The sequence below is a fragment of the Bombus huntii genome, unplaced genomic scaffold, assembly GCF_024542735.1.
Source record: "Bombus huntii isolate Logan2020A unplaced genomic scaffold, iyBomHunt1.1 ctg00000077.1, whole genome shotgun sequence".
Classification (NCBI taxonomy): domain Eukaryota; kingdom Metazoa; phylum Arthropoda; class Insecta; order Hymenoptera; family Apidae; genus Bombus; species Bombus huntii.
Window position 1 is genome coordinate 395,604 of NW_026099335.1, and position 15,323 is coordinate 410,926.

The window sequence follows — 15,323 nt, forward strand, 5'->3', positions numbered from 1 at the left end:
AGCAGGTGCAGAAACTGCAAACCGAAGGTCCCGGCTCAAACGTAAGATCATGTCGAATGGTTTCTCCTTGAAAGTCAACACAGCTGTTTGTAACATCTGAAAACGATTCTCAGCTTGAATATCTTTGCCATTCGACGGTCGTACGCGCAGTTACGTTAACCGTTTCAACGCCACTCAGCGTGATCATGCTGTACACGTAGTGTGGTGAACTGTGTCGCGATGTTTGGTTACGATTGTCAATTCACAACGCGCTCGGTTCCGAACGTAGCTTGCCGCTAGTCTATCAGAGTTTCCTCTCGTAATTACTTTTCTTTCAAATAATCGTAAACCAAATAAAGAAAAAACTAATGTATAAATTACCTCTTGAATTGGAAAACCAATTACAGAACGTCACACAAACAAAAGGTAAAGCACGAATATTTGGCAACCTTTTGACTCTTTAGTGTAACGTTTCTGATATAGCTGATGAAGTGAAGCGTGAACGCGTTGAACGGTATGTTTCGACAAAAAAAAAAGAGCAGTGCAATCGAGTTGATCGGCACTTCTCGTAAATAAATAAACGAAGCGCTATTGCGCTTCATGGTACAATCCGATACGGATTTTTAAAACATCCCTGATACTGAAACGGCTAATAGCGTTACGAAAACGATCGCGCCAGGAAATTTTTGTTCAACGGATCCGCATTGCGGCTGCCACGATGCTTTTACGTAGCATTGATGCTTCATCGATGAAGCACGATTGAAATTGGATATTCGATTTCTTACTGGGGAGAGAGTTTTCATATCGTGTTTACTGTTTCACTTCGCAAGTGTGCTTTACAGTATACGTTAGAACTTGAAATCGAGCTATTTGAGTTAAAGTAGCTTGTAGCTTGAAATGACGTTTAAAGGATATAAGAATAGAAGGCTAAGAAGGCTAAAATTCAAAAGTGTATATATACATTACTAATATATAATGCCTATAATATATAATATAATAAATAATAATGCCTATATATTGGCTAATTTATCAATTAATTAAATCCGTGTATATCAAGTTTTCTATAATTTAGTACTTTCGTGTAACTACAGAAATTTGATGCAATATAAAACTTGATTAAAACAGCGATTCATTAGGAAACGAGAATAATGATGCAAATATTTTTTGTAGCCATTATATAGGATTTCGATCGCATAATTAATCAGTATCAACTTACCAATCTTTGCAAACTGGAAAATATAAAGAAGAACCGACACTATTATGATTACCGCAATTATGATTGCTTTCACGTACACGTTCATTGTTGGTAAAAAATTTCGATGACAAGCGGAAACAAATCAACAATCCAGAAATATCTGCAACAGAAATCAGAATACACTCGTTTTCGCATGGTTGGATCAATTTCGCGTGGGACTAACCTGATTGAACCTAACGCGGGATAATTGCTCAACTCACGACCTTAACCAGCCCGCTTGATTCTCTGTAAATGCTTGAAATTGACGCTTGGATTCTTTCCAGATTAACTAGCTTTGCCCTCCCCCCCCCCCCCCCTCCCGTTATCTATTTTCTTAGATCGACTTAAACTGCCGCAACATATTATCTTTCTTCTTTTCTTTTCTTTTCTTTTCTTTTCTTTTCTTTTCTTTTCTTTTCTTTTCTTTTCTTTTCTTTTCTTTTCTTTTCTTTTCTTTTCTTTTCTTTTCTTTTCTTTTCTTTTCTTTTCTTTTCTTTTCTTTTCTTTTCTTTTCTTTTCTTTTCTTTTCTTTTCTTTTCTTTTCTTTTCTTTTCTTTTCTTTTCTTTTCTTTTCTTTTCTTTTCTTTTCTTTTCTTTTCTTTTCTTTTCTTTTCTTTTCTTTTCTTTTCTTTTCTTTTCTTTTCTTTTCTTTTCTTTTCTTTTCCTTTCTTTTCCTTTCTTTTCCTTTCTTTTCTTTTCTTTTCTTTTCTTTTCTTTTCTTTTCTTTTCTTTTCTTTTCTTTTCTTTTCTTTTCTTTTCTTTTCTTTTCTTTTCTTTTCTTTTCTTTTCTTTTCTTTTCTTTTCTTTTCTTTTCTTTTCTTTTCTTTTCTTTTCTTTTCTTTTCTTTTCTTTTCTTTTCTTTTCTTTTCTTTTCTTTTCTTTTCTTTTCTTTTCTTTTCTTTTCTTTTCTTTTCTTTTCTTTTCTTTTCTTTTCTTTTCTTTTCTTTTCTTTTCTTTTCTTTTCTTTTCTTTTCTTTTCTTTTCTTTTCTTTTCTTTTCTTTTCTTTTCTTTTCTTTTCTTTTCTTTTCTTTTCTTTTCTTTTCTTTTCTTTTCTTTTCTTTTCTTTTCTTTTCTTTTCTTTTCTTTTCTTTTCTTTTCTTTTCTTTTCTTTTCTTTTCTTTTCTTTTCTTTTCTTTTCTTTTCTTTTCTTTTCTTTTCTTTTCTTTTCTTTTCTTTTCTTTTCTTTTCTTTTCTTTTCTTTTCTTTTCTTTTCTTTTCTTTTCTTTTCTTTTCTTTTCTTTTCTTTTCTTTTCTTTTCTTTTCTTTTCTTTTCTTTTCTTTTGATCTTTTAAAGCCCTAAATCGCTGGCTATTATATTTTGTACACTCAATTACTCTGTAAGTCATAAGTACATATGTTTTACAACGTTATTTGTCATATTTCAGTTAAACCCCAGAAAAGCCAGAAATATATTTGCAGCGTGTTTTAACGCATCCCTGGCAAAGATCTCAAAAACGAGTTGCGACACAATTTAAAGCGACAAATAGCACCGCGTGTCTCGTTGTGGTAACACACGGTTCGCCAGCTTTTTAAAAGCGCTCTCCGTTTGCTTTTTCCTCTCTTCCCTGTCTCTTCGTTTTTTTCTTCACGAGCAAAACCATTTTCGCGAGGACGAGAGTACGGAAATGACGTACTGGCAATTTTGTTTTGTGATAATACAAGCAGCTCGGTTTCAGTGAATTAAACTTGGCCCCAAGCTTCTACTTATCCCTACCTTCCTTTCCTTTATTTTCCCTTCTATATCGGTTTTGCGGTTTTCCACATTTCCATCACAATAAACCATGTTTTTTCTCGATTTTACATGTTAGCCAATGATTCACGGCAAAAGCGTCGACTGTAAAAATATTTGTAGTTGCAATAGCAACAAGTATGTTTTCTCAAATAGAAAATATTGGGAGCGTACACGCTGGCAAAACAATTCATGAATAGCTCGTCCTCTGCTTGTTATTTGTTTCGATACTGTTAGCAAACAAATTCATGAAACATACTGGTATAGCGTAAAATGAACATAAAAGTTTTGCGTACACTTGAGAGCTGAACTTTGGCTGTTATACGTATATTATATATATACGCACACAGTTATGTATATGTATATATATATAGAAAATTCCTTAGAACTTTGAGCTTAATAACATATTAAAATCATTAACATTAAGGAGGTGAACTTTACTTACTAATTACCAAAGTTTCTTCCGCCAAATAATACATAAAAATTGAAAAAGATAATGTAACTAGTTTTAACTTTTTTTTGTGTTATAATTTGAATCACTCGATTTATCCGACTGAGGATGGTCGATCGCAATCTCAATTTATACATATTCTCATCGCATGAAATAGATCACATGAGGGATTTTCAAAAGTCGATGGAATATTAATGGCGATTAATTATTTACAGGTGTATTCTGTGCGGCTAGAGCAGTCTCCTAATGAATGATTGAGTACCAGGAATGTTAGCGGTAAACAGGATTACGGCTATGAATGATTCTCTAATGTGTATATTAGAGATGAATTTGATAATTTATCCTCATAATATGCAATCCGCTTTTAAGTGGAAATCATAATTAACAATTTCTGTTTGATCAAATATGAAGAGCAGATAAATCGATACGCTTAAATCAATATCAGAATTTCTTAACATTTTTATCAAATATTTTAGCACTTTTCCAATTTAATATAAAATAATATAGAATAACATAACTGTCATTTCTTTATAAAGCGAAAGAAACTTGGGACAACCTAATAGGAATTTACTTTTATTATCCATTATAAAAATGGATTGTTAATCCTCTAGGAGATACGAACAATATAATTGCAATTAATAAGGAATAAGCTAGCATAACTTAAACCAGCTTTTGCAGAAAGCTATTAGCTGAAGATGTTTATTAAACAATGACAACATGAATTTTCTTAAGTACCCCATTTGCTACTTAATCTACTTCGTAAGTACTGTGTGTCCTAGCCTTCAAAGGATGCAATTTTAACCAGAATGTTTCACATTACCTACAATTACCGTATTGTTTCCTTGTAATATAATTTATATTTACATTATCTACGTTACGTTACATTCTACGCGTTAATGTAATGTGATTTTTATTTCTAATCGAAGTTATTTAAAATTTGTAGTATCTGAATAAAAAATTAACAGCCTGCAAAAACTTCACAGAAGCATTAGTATCTTCGAAACTATTGAATTCAAATGGCTAATATTCTTTAACAATATGCACTCGACGACGTTTATCGAGAGAAGTATGTGACGTAATAGTTAAACTTTCAATTCATATACATATATCGTTTATGAAAAAGTAGTCATTCTGCTTTTGTGATCTGTGACACACTATAAATTCTCATAAGCTAACTAACGCGTAATCTTCTGTAACGTATTAATATAATATAGGTATGTATATCTCGACTTTGAGCAACCAATTGGTGATAAATAAGCTTTAGTACATACACGTACTTTCTTACACGTAACAAGAGACCAGTTAACATCTCTGCTCTTAAAAGAAAAACGAAAGAAACTGTGAAAAGCTGCAGAGTTCAGGTCGAATAACACCAGCTCAGATAAATGACCCTCTAACTTACCTTTGTCCTCATCGACGTCAGTGATTTTAAAGCTAGTTATAAAGTGCACTTCTCAGCCAGCGTCCACGGCAGTCAATATTATTTAACGGGTCTTAACGCGATGTAAAAAGGGAAAAAGGAGGAAAGAAGGAACAGGGAAGCAAAGAGAAGAAACGAATTTTTCATTTTCTCGAAACTGGATCAAGTTTCAGGCTGCTCGCCAAAGAGTCTGTAGCTAACGAGACAAGATTAGACAAACCGCGCTTTAAAATTTCCACAGAACTATAATAATCCTCGAAATCAATACGATTCGTCGATCCATCGCCTGATTAAAAAATGAGATAGGATGAAGCTCACTAGTCGGCCTTTGAACTTTCAATAGTGCTTACGGCTCGTATACTCTAGTTTGAATGCTACAATGTAAGCCAAGTCAGCTGTAACTAGCGTTCGCGTGATTGTCGCTATCTATTATTCACGCGTTACACGTTCACCAGACAAACGCGTCTACCGGTTGACATTGTTTTCTGTCCTGAGTTTCAAAGCAATTATGTTGCTTCGTGTAATCAAATCTCGCCAAACTAACGATAAGTTCTTGTTTGATCTTACACAGTTACTAAAACTATACAAGTTAAACCAATCTAGCCTAAACAAGTAATGTCGTTATATATTCTTTTTTAAATCTATATATTGTTTAATAAATCGTGGTTAGGATATAGTAGCTGACAAAAATATTCGGACAAATATATTTGTAGAAACATTTTAGGAGTGTATTATGCATAGTGGCACCATTTAATACTGTACTGTGACTATCATGGTCGTGTTGGTATTATTCGAAACTAATCTGAAAATCTGTATGGAATTTGTAAGATATTTAGTACGAGTACTGTGCATTACTGATATGTACACAACCGAGACGAGATAACGAAGGTATTGCTCTCCATCGTTCATCGCTACGCGTTGCCAATAGCAACGTATAATGCATATATATCTCGCAAAGACCATAAAAGTACCCAATGGAACCACGTTTAATATTTGATAATAATGTCCCATTACAGTTTCGTCATTTTCAATTAATTAAACACGATCCTCTCTTTAAAAATTAGAAGATAAAATACGTAATACAAATCTACTCGAAATCTTTTAAACCTTACGGACGACTACTTATGGTCTTTAAAAGCAGCAGGGATTAGCAGAATATTAACTGCGGATTTTTCTTGGACCGCAGCATGCAATATGGAATATGGTTATTAAAATGTACACTGAAAATTTCATATCCATAAGATACTCGTGCTTGTAGAACCTTGAAAATGAATTCTTAACCCAAATAGTCGACCGCGATACTCGGGAAATTTTGTGAAGCTGACGTCAATACCAATATGTACCGTCGTTGTGCTATTATTTCGTGATAAGCCGTATTGATTGCACTTCCATTTCACGGAATTAATTTTTCCACACAAAAAGTGATAACGATAATCGAAAAAAGAAAAATATACTACCACTTTTCGTATCAGCATACACAAGCGCACTCGATTTTACACGAGTATACAATTTGCAAATTCGACGGAACGATCGGATTTAATTATTTTTTCGATATTTCAGGCATCAAGTTCTATTTACACATCGAACGTTGAAATACGGCGAAATACAAAATGTACAAACCACTCTGGACATTAATTAACTTTAAACGTTATTGATTAATTAAAGAAACCAACCATTGTGTTGATTTTTACATTTTGAAAAATTGTTATCCACTTTTGCTTTGTTTAAAAATTGAAAAAAAAAATACGTTTATTGTAAGTCACGAGTATCTCTTTTATTTATTTAAACTTTAGATCAAATATTACAATTTATAAATATATCATTTATTTAGATATACTTGTAATATCTGTTTTATAAGTTTCTACAACCATTTATCTATTTATCTATTTTATTTGCACATAATCTTTAAAGACTGATTTTGTAAAGAATAAAAAATTGTGATTCTATTTAAAAACGATCGTGTCAGACTCAAGTGATAAGCGATATATATTTCAGCGATATATATATTCAGATTTCACCATCACATAAACGGTGCATAAACGGTGCTATTGGAAACGTTTCACAATGGACGTCTTACAAGCGCCTGCGATGTCCGTCATATGTAAAGCTATACCACTGAATCACGGCCGACATTTAGTGATTAAGGTCGATCACTTAGAGCTGTTAATCCGACATAATGGCGAGCAATACATCGAAGACATTATTGGAAACACAGTTACAGTTCAATTTCATTGAGCTTATTTGCAAATAAATGTGTACAATATATTTTAGAGGTTTTAAATATTATTGCTGACTAAACTTCGCGCCTGCGCATCATCTTTCTTTAACTTTTTTTGCATTTTCTTATCGACGCATGAAGACGAAATGCGTAAATTTTATTATTTATTTAAACATTACTATATTGTGCTCAAAGTAGCGGAATATCGTTTTATTATCAATATATGAAGAACTAAAAGAATTAAAAAAGAATTAAAAAAATATGTAGTTCAATCAATACTTCGTGTATTTTTCTATCTCCACAAGACAATATCCGGACGCTTACAGTTACGCTTACAGTATCAACAAAGATTTGTCCAGCCATACGGAATAAGTCGTACTCGGTAAAAGTTTAAAAGTATTAACCGCACGAACTCCAGAAACACTTTTCAAGTAACTTTCGAACCAATAAATCCCCGAACTAAGAACTGTCATATTTCGTCTCTATTTATCGAATATTGTTAGAAAATGCAACAAAAAAAAAAAAGAAGTTAAATAGAAAAAGTACTTGGAAACTTAAAAGAAAAAATCTCGAAAAATCTCTTAATACTTTTTACTGTCGTCTTGAGACGCACCATATGTTAAGCTTCTTCGTAGTTACAACTTTTACCGCAGATGTAACGAACTGACAAATGCTTCGAATGGCGCGCGCGCGTCGACGCCTACACTTAAATTTTAAATAAATGTTTTTAAATAAATGTTTAAAATAATACATTAAATGTATCAACTTTGTTGCGCAGTTTCATTTAATTTCTTACGATATGGAGGGTTTAATTACGTTTAAGATATCTATTTGAATCTTTTAAATTCGAAGTTTTTTAAAAAATTACCCTAAACTTTATAAAATTAAATCGTCTTTCCACTTTGTTGTATCATAAAACAGTTACTTAAATTCAAACCTTACCGTCGTCTTAAAATATTCTATATTTTCCTCGTCTTAAAAAATCTCCCTACAGAAAGAATAAAGAAGAATAAATTCCCATACGTTAAATTTCGCGTGATTGATGGAATACATAACGATAACGAGAACTAACTAGCGACAACAAGCAACCATTAGCAAGGACAACTGGCGACTATAACTGACTATAACAGCGTTTTTATCACTTTCTTTTATTAAAAAATCCTATCATTTAATAATGTTTAAAAAGGAGAAAAAATAAGTATAATAATATTTTAAGTATGTGAAAAATTTATACAACACAAACACATTACAACAAAAATGGGCGTTTCCCGTATCATAACGTATTTTATAAACCGTAAATTATAGAATTGGTTATAGTATACGTATGTACATATGTATATTCCTAAATTATTCCTAGATAGAGTCACTTTCTTCACCCCAATATTTTCAAATTCAAAGCCATAAAGGAATATATTACTTACATTTCGGTGTTTTGCTATCAAAGTTCCATCGGGACCCCAAATAGTACAGGTATTGTACAATTTAGCGCCCTCTATTTCAGGCATCGTACCACCAACTACATAGATGTTGTTTTCTTTAGCTGCGTTCGATGAAGCAACGCTCGTTTCACCATCAGGAATACTCTCGGCGTATTTTGGAAAGTACTCTGCATTGCAATATTTCAATTAATGAAGAATAACTGTCTTTTGTTCCAACCATAAATTAAATTGAAATGTTTGTCAGTTTTTTATTTTTTAAATTATTAAAATAACTAAGTTTTATATTTCGACTTAATTAAATATGCAATTACTTAGCTAATAGTATATATAATAAATTGTTTCTACAGGTTCAAAATGAAAAATGAATATTTAGAAATATTTAATTACGACAATGCTATTTGTGTTAGCATCAGTGGCTTGTTACTCAACGACTTTGCTAGTACTTTTTCAAACATAAAGTTAGTTTTCAATTAACACTTATACTAGAGGCGGAATTATAAATGCAAAATAATTGATAATACTAATTTATAAGTACCTAATTATTAGTATCTTAAAAAATATATTTATACAAAAATCACGATAATCATGAAAATGGGGAAATCCTATATTCTCGAATCAATTCACAATTTATTTTGCATATTAATTAGATTCCGCGCTCATCAGTACGTACTCACTGGCGACATCGAGAAAATTCCTGTATCGGCAATTCCTCGTACGACCAGAGGATCGGAAATATCAAAGGATATTATGGCGCAGCGCGAGTGGAGAAACAGAAACATATGAGCTTAACACCGTAATACTCTTATCATAGAAATAGAAGCAGTCCTCAATTCCCGCCCTCTAACTTCTATCTCCACCGATCCAAATGATCTCCTAGCCCCCACTCCCGGACATTTCCTCATTGGCGATTCATTAATGTGCTTACGTGATCGAGATTTCAGGGACATTCCATCGAACCGACTCTCCAAATGGCAGCATATCCAACAGCTTAAACAACATTTTTGGAACCGCTGGCATAAGGAGTATTTGAACGAGCTAACCAACCGCAATAAATGGAGCAAGGGTGGACACAGCATCCAAAAGGGCACAATCGTCATCCTCAGAGAGGACAACGTTCCCTCCATGCATTGGCCTCTGGGCCGAGTTATCAAGATTCATCCAGGCGCCGATGGTGTCATCCGGACAGCTACAGTTCAGACGGCAAAGAGCATTTTGGATCGGGGCGTCAAAAGGCTTGTCCCACTGCCAATTCAACCCGATCTCGAGAAACCCGAACAACTAGCCACCGAGACGAAATAAGATGGGAACTTCAACCACACCTCCCTAGTTTGATCGGTACCCTCTCAACGGGGGGAGAATGTTACGCCATGCGGCTTACCATAGGTCATATTCTTAACTATCGATCGCGGCACTATAATGTCGCAGATGGATCGTCGTGTCTGCCCGGCAAACAAACATTGTAGTGGCAAGCGCATGGTTCATTAAGCAGGGCGACTTCCAGAAACGTCGACTCGTGGCCCGTATTTTACCTCGCGTAAAAGAATGTGGCGTGATCCGAACGTAGTGGGGGTCGCCTTCCAGAAAAAACGAAAAAAATCGAAAGGCGTTCAGAACTTTTCGAGATGTCGAACCGTCAACACATGTGGTATGTCGCGCATTACTTATCAACCAAAACGCAGTTACATTTTTTTTGTTCCATTTATATCTTTCTAGTTAATAAGTTGTTGAAATAAACATTAATTTATTTGTGTTAATTCTGTGGAATTTCATTGAACTACCCTTATTATCATAATCGAAATAAGGGGATCGATCAGTTCGTGGCGTCGATTATTTAATCGTAATGGGAACTTACAACTCTCGTTGACGTGCTATCTCGCGATCGCGTCTCTCCGCGAACGGTCGAAACAAAATGATTCACTAAAAACTGTCCTGAATTCCTAAGAATTTATTTACCGAAAAACTGACAAAGTGTTTATTTAAAAAATGAGGTTGAAGGTAGTCCTTTTCTTTCATTTCATTCATTTTCATTTTCTTTCTTAAGTATGGCTAACACAATATCTAATCAATTAAAATTTTATATTTTCACGTGAAAAGTTTCTTTAGATAATTATTATCAACATGATGACTCACTCTTACGGATTAATACGTGTCTGTAGGGCAATCCGGTGGACTTGATCGGCTTTTTACTTCGAAAGTTGAGTAATCGGTGTCGCTTTCTTACGCATCTTTGAACTGTATAAATGTTTTAAAATTGTTTGATCCAGAATGTACCACACCGGACAATCAAGAAGGCAGGTGCCTTGACTACAGAAAATGTAAACCTCTGCAAGAAATATGGCAGATACAGTACCGTACAGCCACCGATTTTTATAGACGATCAGTGTGCAGATACCAGGGCAATGTTACGATCGTTTGCTGTCCGAACGATCCAAACAAAGAGAAGAGAGAAATTTTAATAAAAACTGTGTATAAGTATAAGGCTTTGCGACCACCATACTGTGGTTTTAGCAACGTCTCTCATACCAGGGTGGTCGATGGTAAACCAGCTGAACTTGGTACGTTTTATGTCTTTCTTTCCGATTAATAATAAGCCATTTACTGCAAAGAATGAACTTTAAAGGCATTAAACAGCACATCAATGTACATTTCAATTAGACTAAATAATAATGCTATGATTTTATCGGTAGTAACTTTACTTATTAACTTGAATTATTTCTTTCTTTTACTTCATGTTAGGAAGAGTATCTTTTTGCTTGAAATAAAAAATTGATATAGGAGTAATAATATGGATAGAGATCAAAAACTGTCAGGGCAGAAATTACACGTTTGAACTTTATAGTTCAGTATAGTTCAAATAGAAATTATATAGAATTATTTAATAATTTGTATTCCACTGGAATAAAAATTTAATTTCTGTCTTTATCAAATCTCTATTTCAGAGTATTTGTACGTATGTACTTATCGTCTGCTGTATGATCGAATATCGAATAGGTAATAATCGTTGTTACCCGTTATGTGAGAAAAAATTATGTATATTCACAACTATGACTATTGCATTTTAGGCGCTTGGCCATGGATCGCTGCATTAGGTTTTCGTAATCCCCGAAACCCAGACAAACCACTATGGAAGTGCGGAGGTTCCCTGATATCGGCTAGGCATGTTTTGACCGCAGCACATTGTGCACATATGGATGGAATAGAAAACATACACAATCATAATATTGCCATTCTTAGATTGGTGGAGGAGGTGCCATTTTCGAGTAAGTCCTCAAATATATATATATATATATATGCTATTGAGTATTACTGAAGTATCATATCCTGAAATTTCTTACTGTACACATATATTGTGTCATAAAGCGTGTATAATTCTTTCTCATACTTTTGGTCATTCGTTTCCTGCATTTTCATTTATTTTTTTATTTTTCAGGGTACGTATATCCCATTTGTACGAAAGAGCCCCTACGAAAGAGCAACTTCGTCGGCTATAACCCCCTTGTTGCTGGATCGGGAGCATTAAGATATAGTAAGTGATATCAATTTTATAATAAAATTAAATAGTTCCAGTCTTAAATATCTTTCTTATTTTCTTCGTAGGACGACCACGACGTAATGCATTAATGGAAGTACAAATGCCAGTGATTAAGAACGCCGAATGCAAAATAGCTTATTCCAAATTTCCTAATGCACCTGATATCACTGATGGTATAATATGCGCCGAACATGCTCAGGGTGGAGAGGATTCTTGTACGGTAATTAAGTTACAGAGTTACTACAAACTATACGGTATCTGAAGACACGTCGATTCGAATTAACATCAAATCGACGTCTTAAACATTAAAAATAATAGATAAACACAATTTAATAGTTTTGCCCACTTCTCACACCTCGTTATGGTATTTAATCTAATTTCCTTCTAATCTTAGTTTTGCTCAAAATACATATAACATGTACGTTATAAATTGGAGTATTTCAATACACAAATCAATAGAAGATTATTACTGTATATAAGTATAATTTCAATACAATTCGATCGATATATTTCAGTATCTTTGATTAAAAATTTAACGATCCTTTCAGGCTGACCGCGGCGGACCACTGCTGATACAACATGAATTAACCTCGTATTTAATAGGTATTGTGTCTTATGCTTATAAGTGCGGCACAGCTGGGTATCCCAGCGTTTACACTAGGGTCACATCGTACCTTGACTTCATTCTCCAAGCGATGCAATAATATGATATTACTGTTCCATAAATATCATTGTGTAAAAAACGTAAAGTTGGATTTTCTTATTGTGGAGATAAGAAACAGCTCAAATTTACATTGTTTTGTACGTTACAAATTATAGGCTTAAAATGTACGAAATGTAACTTTGAAACGACACTAATTTTTTACGCACGATAAACCTCCACGACTTAGGTATGTAAAGATGATAAACGTGTATTAATTCTATTAATTTGGTAATAATAAACCAACTTTCTGAGAAGTTCTGTAAATTTCGTTTCTGTTGTATCAAGAGAATAATGGAATATTCCACTTAGATCGTATACTTCTTGTACGTACGTACAAAATTTTCCGGCTAATCTAAAACACTTCATAAGATAGAGAGCTTCTGGAAATTCGGACACAGAGAGTGCATAAAATACAAGATAAGTCTCGTGTCTTTCAAAATTATTTTTTATTCGCTAAAAACGTCCTGTGTACTCATGCAATCACATGCAACCTCGAAACTTCACTTATTTTTTATCACTTTCCAATTCAATACACAGTTTCAGCATTTTTGACTATATGTAAGAGAAATTTCCATTCAGCCAAAGGTGTACTTACAGATTATAGATTCCTATACGACTCTCAGTAAAAATTTATCCGCACTCCAGATAGTTAAAACTTCTGTCGACCGTATTGATCCATCTGCACTCTTCGTATGACGTCAATATCTGTTCAGTGCTGCTGCGCAGGTTTCTTTGTGTTACGTCAATTCGTTTGTGACCGTTGCGCGAGTAATGGCGCTTTGCAATGGTGATTTGCAGGAAAACAGTGCAGGATGCTGTGATTCGTTTCTTGTGGTCGGAGGTTATGTTTGATGCCTATATTTATCAAAGATTTAATGCACATTATGGAGAAAGTGTTTTGTCACGAAGTGTGTTTGAATGGGCACAAAAGTTCAAAGAAGATCGCACGAGTGTTATGAAAAAACAGCTGGACGCCCGTCCACATCCACGATGACAACATTGAACGTGCTCATGAACTTATGCTCTATGGAATAGACGAGTGACACTGGATAATGTGGCAAATCATTTGCAAATCAGCCACGGCTCTGCTTATGCAATAGTGCACGACAGATTTGGATTTTAAAAAGTTTGTGCGAGATGGATGCCGAAAAAGCTGATGAAAAGGTGAAGACGACGATGCATTCGTGGTTCGCAGCTCAGCCCAAAACATTTTTTAATGAGAAAATACAAAGGTCCTTCGGCAAATGGACAAAGTGTATACAGAAATCGAGTGATTATGTCAAAAAATGATGTATGTCTTTTTTGACAATTGCTTAAAATAAATTCTACACCGACAGAGCGGGTAACTTTTTACTCACCCTCGTAAGACACTTAAATTTCCAATCTATTATGATGAATAAAAGAGCTTATACTATTAAATCTAATTGTATTTTGTTGCATGAGAGTACACGTGTATGTGATGTACATTACCTTTATATCCCCTTGAACGCTTCAATATTGCGCATATATACTATATTTTGTACAGCTTCTATAAAATTTCGTATGTTTGTTTAGGCTGTTAATCTAGAGGCTGGAGTACAAAGAAGTGGCACAATGATGTGGGCTGATGACATTTATAATTATCAAGGAATCACCCCTACATTCGCTCAGGTATATATCGTTGACTATAACGTATTTAACATATATGATTGTTAGAATATTAATAATTAATTTTTAATTCTATCAGAATTTTAATGAAACTGTCCCTTGGGAAGGAAGAACTGATACCTTGATATCACGGTTTGTACATCCTATATATACGACAAATTTTAGAACATTATATAATGAAGAACCAGATCATTTTATCATTAGTTGTATGATAATACAACTTTTTCATGAATTCTTTTATTATAAAAATATTACTTCTAAAATCCCCGCTTTAAGGGACCAAATCACATGGCTAAAATTTTTAATCTTTTTGATAGATAGTCGCTGTTGATACTTAACCGAGTATGGTCATATAGTCGGATAAATAAAATTTCCATCCTTTCAAATATATATTATATTCGTCAGTGGTAAATGCACACACACACACACACACACACACACACACACACACACACACACACACACACACACACACACACACACACACACACACACACACACACACACACACACACACTTTTCGGCTCACATACTCTGGCCTCTCGATTGCCACTCCTTGAAATATGAAACCGTACTTCTGTTTTGACGCTGCTTATCTTTTCTCGCGTCATTGTTACTAGGCGCTCTTGGATGTAAACAAACCACAAAAAGACGGCGTACACGGTGTTTTCTAATTTCAGCCGATCTCCAATCAAAGCTATTCTACGATATTACATTATCGTATAATAATAAGCTTTTAATCGTTTAATAATAACTCGTCAAGTAGAAATTCCACACGAAGCATTGTGAAGAATAATACTTGAAGAAGATCTATGTTCTTACGAGATTGGCTGTCTACAAGAACTTTGTTGGATAGATTGTATCGTTTGACGAAAATTTTATTGTTGAAAGTTAAGAAAGTTGGAAAGAAAACCCACGCTGTCTCGAAGATATCTTATTTTTCAGATGCTATAAATTGACAAATAACTAA

General features: G+C 33.9%; 1 long non-coding RNA gene across 1 annotated transcript; it reads left to right on the plus strand.

Moving 5' to 3' along the window:
* The first annotated feature begins 13,962 nt into the window (after window positions 1-13,962).
* LOC126876502 (uncharacterized) lies at window positions 13,963-14,759 on the plus strand. The gene is made up of 3 exons (XR_007694240.1): window positions 13,963-14,048; window positions 14,261-14,356; window positions 14,433-14,759. It is a non-coding gene; the product is annotated as an uncharacterized LOC126876502 (long non-coding RNA).
* Window positions 14,760-15,323: the final 564 nt, after the last annotated feature.